The sequence below is a fragment of the Lissotriton vulgaris genome, chromosome 1_1 (assembly GCF_964263255.1).
Source record: "Lissotriton vulgaris chromosome 1_1, aLisVul1.2, whole genome shotgun sequence".
Taxonomy (NCBI): Eukaryota; Metazoa; Chordata; class Amphibia; order Caudata; family Salamandridae; genus Lissotriton; species Lissotriton vulgaris.
In genome coordinates this window covers 745,193,491-745,206,121 of record NC_141685.1, presented here as the reverse complement: position 1 = coordinate 745,206,121, position 12,631 = coordinate 745,193,491, and positions in this window count along the sequence as shown.

The following is a 12,631-nucleotide window of genomic DNA, read 5'->3' as shown; positions in this document are numbered from 1 at the left end:
CTGTTCCGCTCACCCAGACTTATTGTACCTATATCGTACCTGTAACGGGTATGTGTTCATTTTCACCTTTGTTTGTTCATTGACTCTTACTTCATCGACTCAACATTGCACATAAGTGCGGTAGACATTGCCTCAGAGCTGGCCTTTGACAATAATTTTACTCTAAACTCTGCATATTCTGTTGTACTCTGTCCCACGTTCTCACGGACTGTTTGCCTAGAGTCCTAGCTGCTCCTCCTTGGGCCTTGTAAGGCGCTGCCAGGTATCTTAATTCTGCACAACGTCATGTGTAAGCATGGTAACCATTAAGCCCTTCACGCGCTTGCCATGTTATTTTTTCCTCTGGCCGCATTGGCGGCAGCTGGTTCCTTGCATATGTTGTAACAGTTAATCATGCCATCTCCGATCACCCGTTCATTGAAGAGCTGCGATGCATGGGCTCAGAGTTGCGGTGGTTATTCTGATAACTACTACATTTGATTGTAGGCCACGTTGCTTACTGACTCAGCCCTGATCGCAATTAACAGCAGGGTCACTGGGGGGGATGGCGGGGTGCTGGCGTGGCTATGCTTGTTTGCCTCCCGATGGGACTGCAGTTTTGGCCTAATGCGAACTGGTGCATACAGTATTATCTGTACAAATTTAGATGCATTAGAGACGTCCATGCCCGTGCATTCGGGTGTTGAGTTGTGCCCCCGGCGGTCCTCCAAAAGGGTGTTCCCCGCAAAGTTACATGGGATGGGGAACTCCTTATGTCCTCTTAGTTTATGGGGTGCTTGTTCCTGGAGTCTGTGGCTTCGGCAGGTTTGGGGTGCTGGAGTGGGTGGGGGTGGGTGGGAGGGGTGTTTTGTTACTGTTTTGAGACCAATCGCTCTAAGCTACTACTATATTGTTATCTTGACATTTAAGTGCTCTTTGTTCATGCACCGGCGCGCCTCTGATCTATTGCGCTCCACATCATTATGCTGTATGCTACTGGCAATGTCTGCTATATTGCTGATGAGTTATGACTACTGTGAACACTAATAGACACAAAACACAACTGCGCCTTCTCACTTGGAATGTCAGGGGGTTCACACAACCTAAAAAGATAAGACAGATATTCTCTTACTTGACAAGATGGGAGGTTGATATCGCTTTAATACAGGAAACCCACATCGCTCCCAATTCTAAACTTACCTTGGGCGCTCGCTGGGCTGAATCCTCTCACGCTTCACACTACTCGTCTTACTCTAGAGCAGAGGTATTCAAACTTTTCCAGGTTGAGCCCCCCCAGCTGAATTCCCCCAGATGTTGGGCCCCCCAACCACCCGACCGAAACCTCGGGAATCCGGCACACCACATGATCGACTGCAACGCGCACACCACTGGCCATATCCGGCAAACAATGCTCAACACAACAAGAGTGCCTAGCAAACTGCAGGCCTGTGAGTGGGTGTGGCAAAACGACAGAGGCGTGCCACACAGCTCAAAACACAATCCTCCAAGGCAAAGGAAGTCATCACAACCCTCCCCATCCATCATGTACACCTTGTCATCCACCAACTCCCCCACCATTCATTCCTTCCCTCCATTTGTGCCCCATCCACATCCAAACCCCTTCAACTACTTGCAAACCCATCCACCATCCATCCCTCCATCCATCATCTCACCCATCCATCCCTCCATCCACACCCTCACCCATCCATCCTTCATCCATCCATCCCTTCACCCAATCCATCCCCTCACCAATCCATCCACTCTTCCACCCATCCATCCAACCACTCATCCCTTCACCCAAGCTATCCTCCCACTCATCCATCCACTCCTCCATTCATTCATCCATCCACTCCTCCATTCATTCATCCATCCATCCACTCCTCCATTCATCCATCCACTCTTCCACCCATCCACTCACTCACTCACTCATCCATCCAACCACCCACCCTCTCACCCACTCATCCATCCCCCCACCCACTCATCCATCCACCCAGTCAGTCATCCGTCCACCCACTCAACCCCCCACTCATCCATCCACCCACCCATCCATCCCTCCCGCTCTCCACCCTCCCCCCACTCATGCATGCACTCTCTGACCCATCCATCTCCATGCTCCTCTCCTCACCCATCTATGCACACACCTGCCCATCCACTCTGCCAATCATTCATCCATGTCCTCACTCATCCATCCATCCATCCATCCTCCCCCTCTCTCTCCATTCCCTCCTCACCCAGCCACCCATCCCTCCATCCACCCTTCACCCATCCACCCACTCATCCATCCACTCATCCACTCATGAATCCATCCATTGACCTCTCACCCACCCCTTCACTCCTCCATCCATCCCCCTGTCCATCCACCCTCCTCAATCACCCATCCATCCCCACATCCACCCCTTCACTCATCCATCCATCCATTCACCCCTACACCCATCAATACATCAATACATCCATCCATCACCCCTCATCCATCCACCCACCGACTCGTCCACCATCCACCCCCCCCATCGATCCATCCACCATTTCACTGATCCATCCATCCCTCCACCCATCCATCTACCCTTCCAACCATACACACATCCATCCACTCCCATCTATCCCTCCACTCATGCATCCATCCTCTCTCCCACCATCCATCCACCCCTTCACCTATCCATCCATCCCCTCACTCATCCATCCACCCCCCACCCATACATCCACCATGTCACCCACACATCCCCCATTCCACCCATCACTCCACCCATACATCCACCACACCACCCATACATCTATTCACCCACATGGCAACATAACGGACGCCTGGTGGCCGGCTCCACCCGACATTCCTCGCTCTCCCTCTAGCTGCCTCTGTCTCCCTCGCTCTCCTTATGTCTCCCTCGCTATGCCTCCCTCGCTCTCCCTTGGTTTCCCTCGCTCTCCCTCTGTCTCCCTCGCTCTCTCTCACTCTGCCTCCCTTGCTCTCCCTCTGTCTCCCTCGCTCTCCCTCACTCTGCCTCCCTCGCTCTCCCTCTGTCTGCTTGTCTCCCTCCCTCACTCTCCTTCTGTCTGCCTGTCTCCCTCCCTCGCTCTCCCTCTGTCTACCTGTCTCCCTCCCTCGCTCTCCCTCTGTCTGCATGTCTCCCTCACTCACTCTCCCTCGCTCTCCCTCTGTCTGCCTCTGTCTCCCTCCCTCGCTCTCCCTCTGTCTGCCTGTCTCCCTCCCTCTGTCTCCCTCGCTCTCCCTCTGTCTCCCTTGCTCTCCCTCTGTCTCCCTTGCTCTCCCTCACTCTGTCTCCCTCGCTCTCTCTCACTCTGTCTCCCTCGCTCTCCCTCACTCTGCCTCCCTCGCTCTCCCTCTGTCTGCCTGTCTCCCTCCCTCGCTCTACCTCTGTCTGCCTGTCTCCCTCCCTCGCTCTCCCTCTGTTTGCCTGTCTCCCTCCCTCACTCTTCCTCGCTCTCCCTGTCTGCCTCCCTCCTCTTCCTCGCTCTCCCTGTCTGCCTCAGTCTCCCTCGCTCTCCCTCGCGCTGCCTCCCTCGCTCTCGCTCTGTCAGCCTCTGTCTCCCTCCCTTGCTCCCCCTCTGTCTGCCTGTCTCCCTCCCTCGCTCTCCCTCTGTCTGTCTGTCTCTGTCTCCTTCCTCCCTCCCTCTCCCTCATCATCTCACCATGCCTGTGTGTGCCCGGGCTGACACAGCTTCTGGGCACACACACACTCAGCCAGGCAGCCACACCCGAGCACTTCACACCTCTTTAAGAGGCCATTCGCATGCTAATGAGGCTTTGTTCAGCTCTTAGGCCCCTGCAGCCCCACTCTGACGGAAATCGCCCGCCCTCACAGAGAGTCTCTAAATCGCGCTGCCACAGGGACAAAGGAATGGGCACAAAGGGAAGATCGGAGTGGAGCGCGCGCCCCCCCTGGGATGGTGCCACGCCCCCCCAGGGGGGCGCGCCCCACAGTTTGAAGAACCCTGCTCTAGAGGGGTGATTATCCTGATAAGGAAAGGCACGAACTTCGAACATTTGGGAACGACTGCTGATCCTGGGGGTAAATTCATTATTGTCAAGGGCATACTGCGCGGCCAAAAAATTGTGCTACTGAATGTATATGGTCCTAACGTAGACGCACCCGAATTTATTCGGGACTTGTGGGTTCGACTTCAAGACTATCGAGGTGCACATATCATCTGTGGTGGGGACTGGAATATAGCTTTGAACGACGAGCTGGATAGGTCACCAAACTCGACCGAACCACACAAACATGCCAAACTGCAACTACACCACTTAATGAGCGATCTCACTCTCACTGATATCTGGAGACTTAAGTTCCCGGTTACCGCTGGTGCCACACACATATCTGCAGTCCATAACAGTTGGTCGCGCCTGGATTACTGGCTCGCCTCGGCAGACGTCGCACTCTGGGCCACAGATGTCAGTATTCTACCCAGAACACTTTCCGATCACAACCCTGACCTACTCTCGATAACTATCCCGAACTACTGCCCGCCCCCTTTCCAAAGGAGATTTAACTCTAGAGCGTTGACTGACGCGAAGTAGGATCACGCTATACACACAGCCATCGTGGACTACTTCCAACTGAATGAGCCGTCGTCAGACGACCCTTGTCTACTTTGGGAAGCTTTTAAAGCCACGACCCGTGGGGTCTGTATCAGCACTACGGTAGGCACACTAAGAGATATACGACACCAGATCACTAGTCGAGAAAAGCGTATGAGGGAGCTAGAAACGGCTTTCGAAGTCTCGCAGGACATCTCCTTATTGAGCGAACTACGTTTGTTGCACACAGAACATAGCACCTACGTTGAAGACGAAATCAAATACTTAGACAAGCGTACCTCTGCTAGAGCTTTTGGAGAGGGCGGAAGGCCAGGGGGGGTCCTAGCATCTAAAATTTGCAAGGGCAGAAAGCGAAACACGGTCTTGCGTGTACGGACCGATGCGGGGGACTATAGGACGCAGGACGCTGACATACTGTCCTGTTTCGTTGATGCATATAGTGCACTCTACACCTCCCGTGCTATAGCATCCCCTGAGGAAATATTTAGCTACCTAGAGGACGTAACCATCGCATGGTTGTCCGACTCTCAAAGGGAGTATCTAGCCGCCCCTGTCACAGTCGAGGAGGTGACGGACATAATTAAATCTCTACCAAACAATAAATCGCCTGGGCCAGACGGCTTCACCAATGAGTTTTATAAACATTATGTGGACATTCTAGCCCCACATCTGGTGGCGATGTTTGGTGCAGCGTTCGAGCAGGGGGAACTGCCGCCCACACATAGGGAAGCTGTGATCATCACGCTGTTAAAACCCCACAAAGACCCCGAACTGTGTGATTCCTACAGGCCTTTATCGCTTATAAACGTCGACTCTAAAATACTAGCCAAAATCCTAGCTGTTAGACTCACTCCCCTAATGACTAACCTAGTGCTCCCTGACCAGTCGGGATTTATCCCTACCCGCTCCACAGCGCACAATACCAGGACACTATTTGCATTATCCCACTACCTACAGCCTTCCACGAGGGCGGTAGCTATCATGCTGGACGCTGCAAAGGCGTTCGATTCAGTGGAATGGAGCTATTTGATCAATATACTTCACAGAATGGGATTCCCTAAAAGATTTGTGCAATGGGTACGCCTACTCTACACCAACCCATGCGCCAGGGTGCGAGTGAATGGCTATATGTCCGGTGATTTCCCTATAGGATGTGGCACGAGACAGGGTTGCCCCCTGTCCCCCCTGCTATTTGCCCTCGCCCTCGAGCCGCTTGCGTGCAGGATCAGGCAGAAATACAAATCCTCGGCCCTGCGCTTTACTGACAGACCCCTTCACATATCATTATACGCAGATGACATGCTCCTATATGTGCGCGATCCGGCCACGAATTTAAACCCTCTTCTTCGTGAATACGTGAAGTTCGAGGGTCACTCCGGACTTGCCATCAACTGGACGAAATCCTACATTATCCCCTTCACTGATATGGCTGAACCTATAAACACGGACTATCCACTGGTTTGGCAGACGGACCCTGTACGCTATCTGGGGGTCATGTTTCATCGAGACCCCGAGGTGGTGATTAGGGAGAACTACGGAACTATCATTTCCACGTTGGAAGATAAAATCCGACGCTGGATTCAGCTCCCTCTGTCCCTGGCTGATCGCATTGCGATTGTCAAAATGAATGTCTTGCCCAAATTTTTGTACCTGTTCAATAACATTCCGATCACCCCCCCTAGCGAGGTGTTCCGTCGCATAAAAACACTTACACTTCAGCTCATATGGGCGGGTAAACAGGCGCGTATTGATCTACAGACATTGTCGCTCCCATATATCAAGGGAGGTTTTGGTGTCCCAGATTTTTTATTATATTACCTGTGCGCACAGGCCCAATTTGCTGCATACTGGTTTCACGAGGTTCCCTACCTCACGCACACAGCTATTGAAAAAGATGATGCGGCGCCAATACCCCTCACGTCCATGCTCACCCATAAGCGCCCGCCCCTTCACTCCCAGGATATCAACCCGGTGGATAATACCATCAAAGCTTGGAACAAGTTGAGTCATTTAACACATAAAACACCGTTGTTTGCCCCATCCCTACCGTTGGCACATCATCAGGCCCTGTCGGTCACTGGGGAATCGTTGGGCATGTCTTTGCTGCAACGGGTGGGCATATCCACGCTAGGCGATTTATTCTGTGAAGGGGAATATATAGAAATAGACGATTTGACGTATGTACAGAATAACTCCCCGTTGTTCACATTTACATACTACAGACTGAAACAGGCGTTAAGGGAACACTACCCCACTTTCCCACGGGAACCAGATTCTCTATCTCCCCTACAACTGATAATTACATCCCCAAACACCTCCCATATGGTACTTGCCTTACTCTACGGCCAAAGCCAAGGGGCGATGGGACATGGTACTTGATGATCCGCTCACAGAACAGGAATGGCAGCAGGCATGCGCGCTAACCCAGATCCTTACCCCTAATGGCAATCTCCGTATTATACATTTCAAATTCTTACACCAAGCTTATTATACCCCGGCTCGCATGCACAAATATGGATTGTTAGATGTCGATCAGTGTAAACGATGCGGGAGGGAGGGGACTGACTTCCTGCACCTGGCCTGGTCGTGCGCAGCGTTTCAGAACTACTGGAGGGAGGTTTTCGACACTTTGTCTGCCATGCTGAGCTCCGACTTACTATGCTCTATACGAATGGGTCTTCTGGGAATAACGACCCAATTTAAGGCTGTTAAACGTAAGTTCTGTGTTGTTGCGCTGCTGCTGGCCAAGAGACAAATAGCTCAATGCTGGAATTGCTCTAAGAAACCAACTATAGCCAGATGGCTGGGGGACATGGCCAGCTGCAGAGACAGGCTCAGGACCTATGAGGAGGACCTCCCGGCTAAGTCCAGACCTAGGGACTTTTGGTGTTATCTCACTGACTTCCTGGCTGCAGGTCAGTCTGATGAGGAGGATCGGGGGGTCCCTGAGCTACCGCCTGGGTGATCTGTCTTTCACAATTGCCATCATTCATGTGAGCGCTGGATACCGGCGCGTGCCGCTGTTTATTGAATTGCACTAATCTTTTCTTTTTACTGCAGGGTAATGGTCTCCTGTTCACAGTTATACCTAGGTCTGTTGGTTACGGCCTATAGTTCCTACAAAAACACAAATACCATTACAAGACCCGTCTGTATGCTTTACATTGCCGCTCCGACTGTTTATGACTGTTTATCTATGTAAAATGAGCTATAATTGTGAATTTCACCTTTGCAGCCGGCCCCAGGGTTGTAGGCTGCCGGCTATGTAATGTTATGACTTTGCTACAATAAAGGTCTTAGGGAAAAAAAAGAAAAAAAAAAAAAAAGTTTAGCATAGTCAGTAGAGGCCTGGAAGATCCGCACTTCTACGTCGATACTACTGTTTATGTTATTCCAATGCGGAGGGCCTATTGGGAAAATAGGAACTACACTACAGTAAGAGCGTGCGCGTGTCTGAATTGTTTCCTTTGACACACTTGTCTGGCCAGTGCTCACCCCGTTCAAGATGCTGCCACCACACAGCCACAATCTTAGCATTTACCCTCTTCAGACTGACGCATGGAAGAATAAAGATAAACAAACGGCCGTGCTAGAAAGTGATTTTGCAATACAAAGCAGGATTCATGGGTGCAGGAGAGAGTTGCCATTTAGAACAGGTGCAAGAGTAAACAACTTTCAAAGGAAGAGAAAAGGAAAACAATAGACCAAGACGAAAGTAGTAAGAAAATGAGCTTGCGGTTCAGACAGAGAGTACAGGTGCATTTGCATTCTGGCCCCTGGCGAGATATGCTCCACGAAATAAAATGTGCCAATGGGCCCTTTGCTCCCTGGCCCAAAGCCACCCATTGCCTTACCCCCAAGGGCCATCAATCGTGCAGTGCCGGCCCTCCGCGCAGCGCATGTATATTGGATCAACAGTGATGGTTAGTCTTTTGTATGTGCATGCCATGCACTTTTGCTGTAGCTGAAGCTTCAGTAGGCCCCGCTTGTGAGGGCACCAAAAGTAGAAAAAAAATAGCAGTGTTCTCTTTAAGTAAAGGACCTTAAAAACAACACTAGACATGACAGGCACATACTCACATGCTGTCTGCTCTGACCATACTCGATGTGTGTAAACAGCCATAACATGCTAGGGAGTCATAGGTCTTTGGGGCTACCCCACCCTAATATTCCAATGCTGAGAGTTTCACTGCCTGAATGCGACAGCATTGCAGCCAGAGTGTTTCATGTCACAGAGCACGGATGGGTGAGGGAATGAATGCCCCTACCTCATTTTTCATGAGGCTGTGACAAGACACTAAGACAAAGAGAGACTGGTCAAGATAGGAAGAGAAACTTTGTATAAGAAGACAGGGGAGTGCGAGGACGGTTGCAGAGGTATCGGAGAGAGAAAGGGTGAGACTTGGGAGAGAAGATAGAGCAAGGGAAAGGAGGTGCTGAACAGCAATGAGCATGAGATATGGGGCAGGGAAGAAACAGGCAGTTAGATATATGGGACAAATAAGGAGAAGTAGACACATGGTAAGCAAAACTCTGGCAACTGAAAAGAGACAAACTGTGCAAGATGAAAAGGGCCAGGAAAGAGCCAGAGAGCAGAGCAACAAAGATTAGAATAGCACTGATTTATTTAGCAGGAATCAGTTTATAATTGGACACATTATCATGTATACTTTTTCAGAATATAATGGACGTAGTCACCTTTAGCGAAATATATCAGGCAGCCATTCTCAGCTAATACTACATTTATTGGATTGCAAAATAAAAGGCACACATCCTATTATGCAGTATATGATATACAAGTGTGGGTATAATTCTTATATGAATGAATAACTTTATATTCATTGCTTTTTATGTTTTGTTTTGGAAGAGCGCAGCATCTCATCAATCAGCCTCTACTATAAGTAAAGTTACAGCTCGTCTGCATTAATTGCAGTCACTGTCCAGTCTGTATCATGATTATACATTTGTTTAACATTAAGATCAGTTTACAAGGGCACTTGGGCCCCGATGTAGGTAAAAGTTATTTACCGATTTTAAAATACCGATTTCTACCAAATCGGTATTCTGACATCGGAAAATGAGATGTAGAGAAAAAAATCGGTAAAATACCGATTAGGAAACAATCGGTATGGTGTTTCGATACTTACCGAATCGGTATTCACCGATTCAGTAGATACCGAATCGATAAATACGAAATCTGTAAAAACCGAATCGGTAATGGCAATACAACCCTATGGGCCAAAAGGCCCATAGGAATGCATTGTAAATACCGAATCGGTATTTACCGATTTGGCAAATACCGATTCGGTAAATACCGATTCGGGAAATACGGAATCGGCAAGCAAGTAAAAGTGAAACTAATGACAACAGCCAATGAGGTGGGACCACCCTTCCCCACCCTAGCAGGGAGTGGCTACCCAGGCAGGTGCAACTCATTAGAACTTTCTGGAGAGGCAGCCAGAGCTGAGCAGTCAGAGTGAGCAGCAGATAGAGTGTTAGCAGATTTGTGAGCACAGTGGAAATGGCAAGCAGCTCTGAGAGCCAGAAGGCTGAGCGAAAGCGCAAGGTCAAGTTCAGCAGCATGGAGCTGCAAGTATTGGTGGAGGAGGTGGTGAGGGCCCACAGGCAGCTGTTTGGGAGGCTGTCCCTCACAGTCCCTGAGTCCACCAAGAGGAAACTGTGGAGTGCCATCAGTGAGAGGGTCAATGCAGTAGGTGTGACCCCCAGGAGCCTGGAGGACCTCAAGAAGAGGTTTTATGATATCCGGAGCCTCACCAAGAGGAAATTGGCGGAGCTCCACAAGCAGGCAGGCCTGACCGGTGGAGGCAGGAACCCTGCGCCCCCCCTCACTGAACTGGAGGAACTGGTGTCCAGAACGATCGAGACCGAGAGTGTGGTGGGAGTTGGGGACCTGGACAGCTCAGCCAGAGCTACATCAAAAGGTAAGAAGCATGCGCAGCATGACACACCCTGCCAGACACCTCCCCTTTAGCCTCAATGTAGAGCCAAACCCCAGTCCAGTACTGCTAGCAACATACATGAGCAATGCATGATGGGAAATGTAGTCAGCTAATGTAGGAACAAATGTCTGTGCACATTAAACTGCAATGCACTTAAAAATAGATTCAGAGTAATGAAAATGACATGTGCAATGCTTTTATTGTAGTGACTGTTAGACATCTGCACTCAGTTCACAAATGCTTCTTTATACCTAGGGGCGCCATCAGGCAGTGGAGCTGCAGCTCCACAAGCGACAGCTCCAGCAACAGCGGACAGTGCGGTGGCAGGGCCAAGCAGCATGGTTCCTTCGCAGGAGGAGGAGTAGGACAGCAGTGCCATGGCCAATGAGGATGACCCAGGACATGCCCGCTCATTTCCCCACTCCCCCGTACTGTCACAATCTCCCACATTGCAGTTCTCACCAGAGAACTCACCCACACGGTCCCAGCCAGCACCTGCCACATCTCCTGCCAGGAGGATTATTGTGGCCCCATTGACCATCATGGAGGGAGCTGCGGGTCAGGCACCAGCACCCACACCTGTGACACCTGTGGCACAGCAGGCCACACAGCAGGGCAGCACCAATCGCCGCCGCCCACGCACTTCCAGCAGTGCTTTACCAGCACGGGAGGGCACCGTCTTCCAAGGGCTTGAGGGGAGCATGGTGCGGATCCAGCGGATGCAGGCCAAGTCCATCCTGGCTTGCCAGCGCCAATTGCGGGTACACAACCTGCAGATGGTGGAAATGTCAAAGGGATTTGTTGATTTTGTGGCAAGTAACAGGGAAATTGCAACAGGACTGGGTCGCATGACAACTGCCATAACACAGCTGTGTGGCAAGATGGAGGAGCATGAGCACACTAGGCGCAGGGATGCCCATGTACAAAACCGGGCAATCAACCGGCTTGCCGCAGCAACGGCCCTGCTATGCCGCCGAGGGGCAAATATGGAAGACTGCCTCACTCAAAACACTGCAGAGGTGACCAGGGGCATGGCCCGCATCACCACTGCCATGGAGGCACTCATCATCTCCAACACTGTGGTGAATCCTGCCCTGGACGTGGCCGAGGCTGGGGACAGCAGCAGCCGCAGCAGCCCGGCCAGCGCTGTGTCCGAGCCGCGCCGGAGCACCAGGCGCTCCACTGAGGCAGCCGGCCATTCAGAGGGGGGGAGCCACATCCCAGTGGGTCAGCAAAGCGCAGCAGGAAGTGACACTGCCAGTGTGGGTGAGGCAACCCGGCCCATTTCCATTCCCCACCTTTTCTGTAATTATTTCTTTTGTTGCACATCAGTGCTGTAACGATGTACCAACATTATAAAACGTTTTTTTCACATCCATTACCTGTCTGTGCATCTGTACTCACTCAGAAATATTTTTCTGTTATCTCCTCACGTCTGTATCTGCCATCACTTGGTGTAGACACCCCAGCAGGTTGTGTTTGTGGCACAGCAACGTCTTCGTCATGGTCCTCGTAGTCTGACAACTCCACCTCAGTGCCCTTCTTCACTGCAAGGTTGTGCAACATTGCACAGACAGCTATGATCTTGCAGCAGGTGATGGGGGTATAGTGCCTTGCACCTCCACTCTTGTGCAAGCATCTGAACTTGCTTTTCCAGATGCCAAAGGTCCGTTCTACTACATTCCTTGTGCTTTTGTGGGCCCGGTTATACCTCCTTTGGCTGGGTGTAGAGGGGTTGAGGTAGGGGGTGAGTATGAATGAGCGGAGGGCATATGCACTGTGGCCTAGAAGGAAAAGGGCTAACATTACTCACATGCATACATGTACTTCACAGTGCTACATTTTGTTGTGGGGGTCTGATGATGTGTCTCACCTAGGGGGTATCCTTCACCAAATTCCCCAGCCGTCAGCCGTGCATAGATGCCGCTGTTTTGGAAAATGTAGGAGTCGTGGGTACTCCCTGGGAATTTTGCTACCAGGTCTGTGATGGTGCACTTAGCATTGCAAATCACCTGCACATTGATGGTGTGCGTAGACTTCCTATTGCGGTATATGTATTCTGTGTCAGCAGGGGGGCAAAGCGGAATGTGCATGCCATCAATGCAGCGGATGATGTGGGGAAATCGTGCCATCTGGTAAA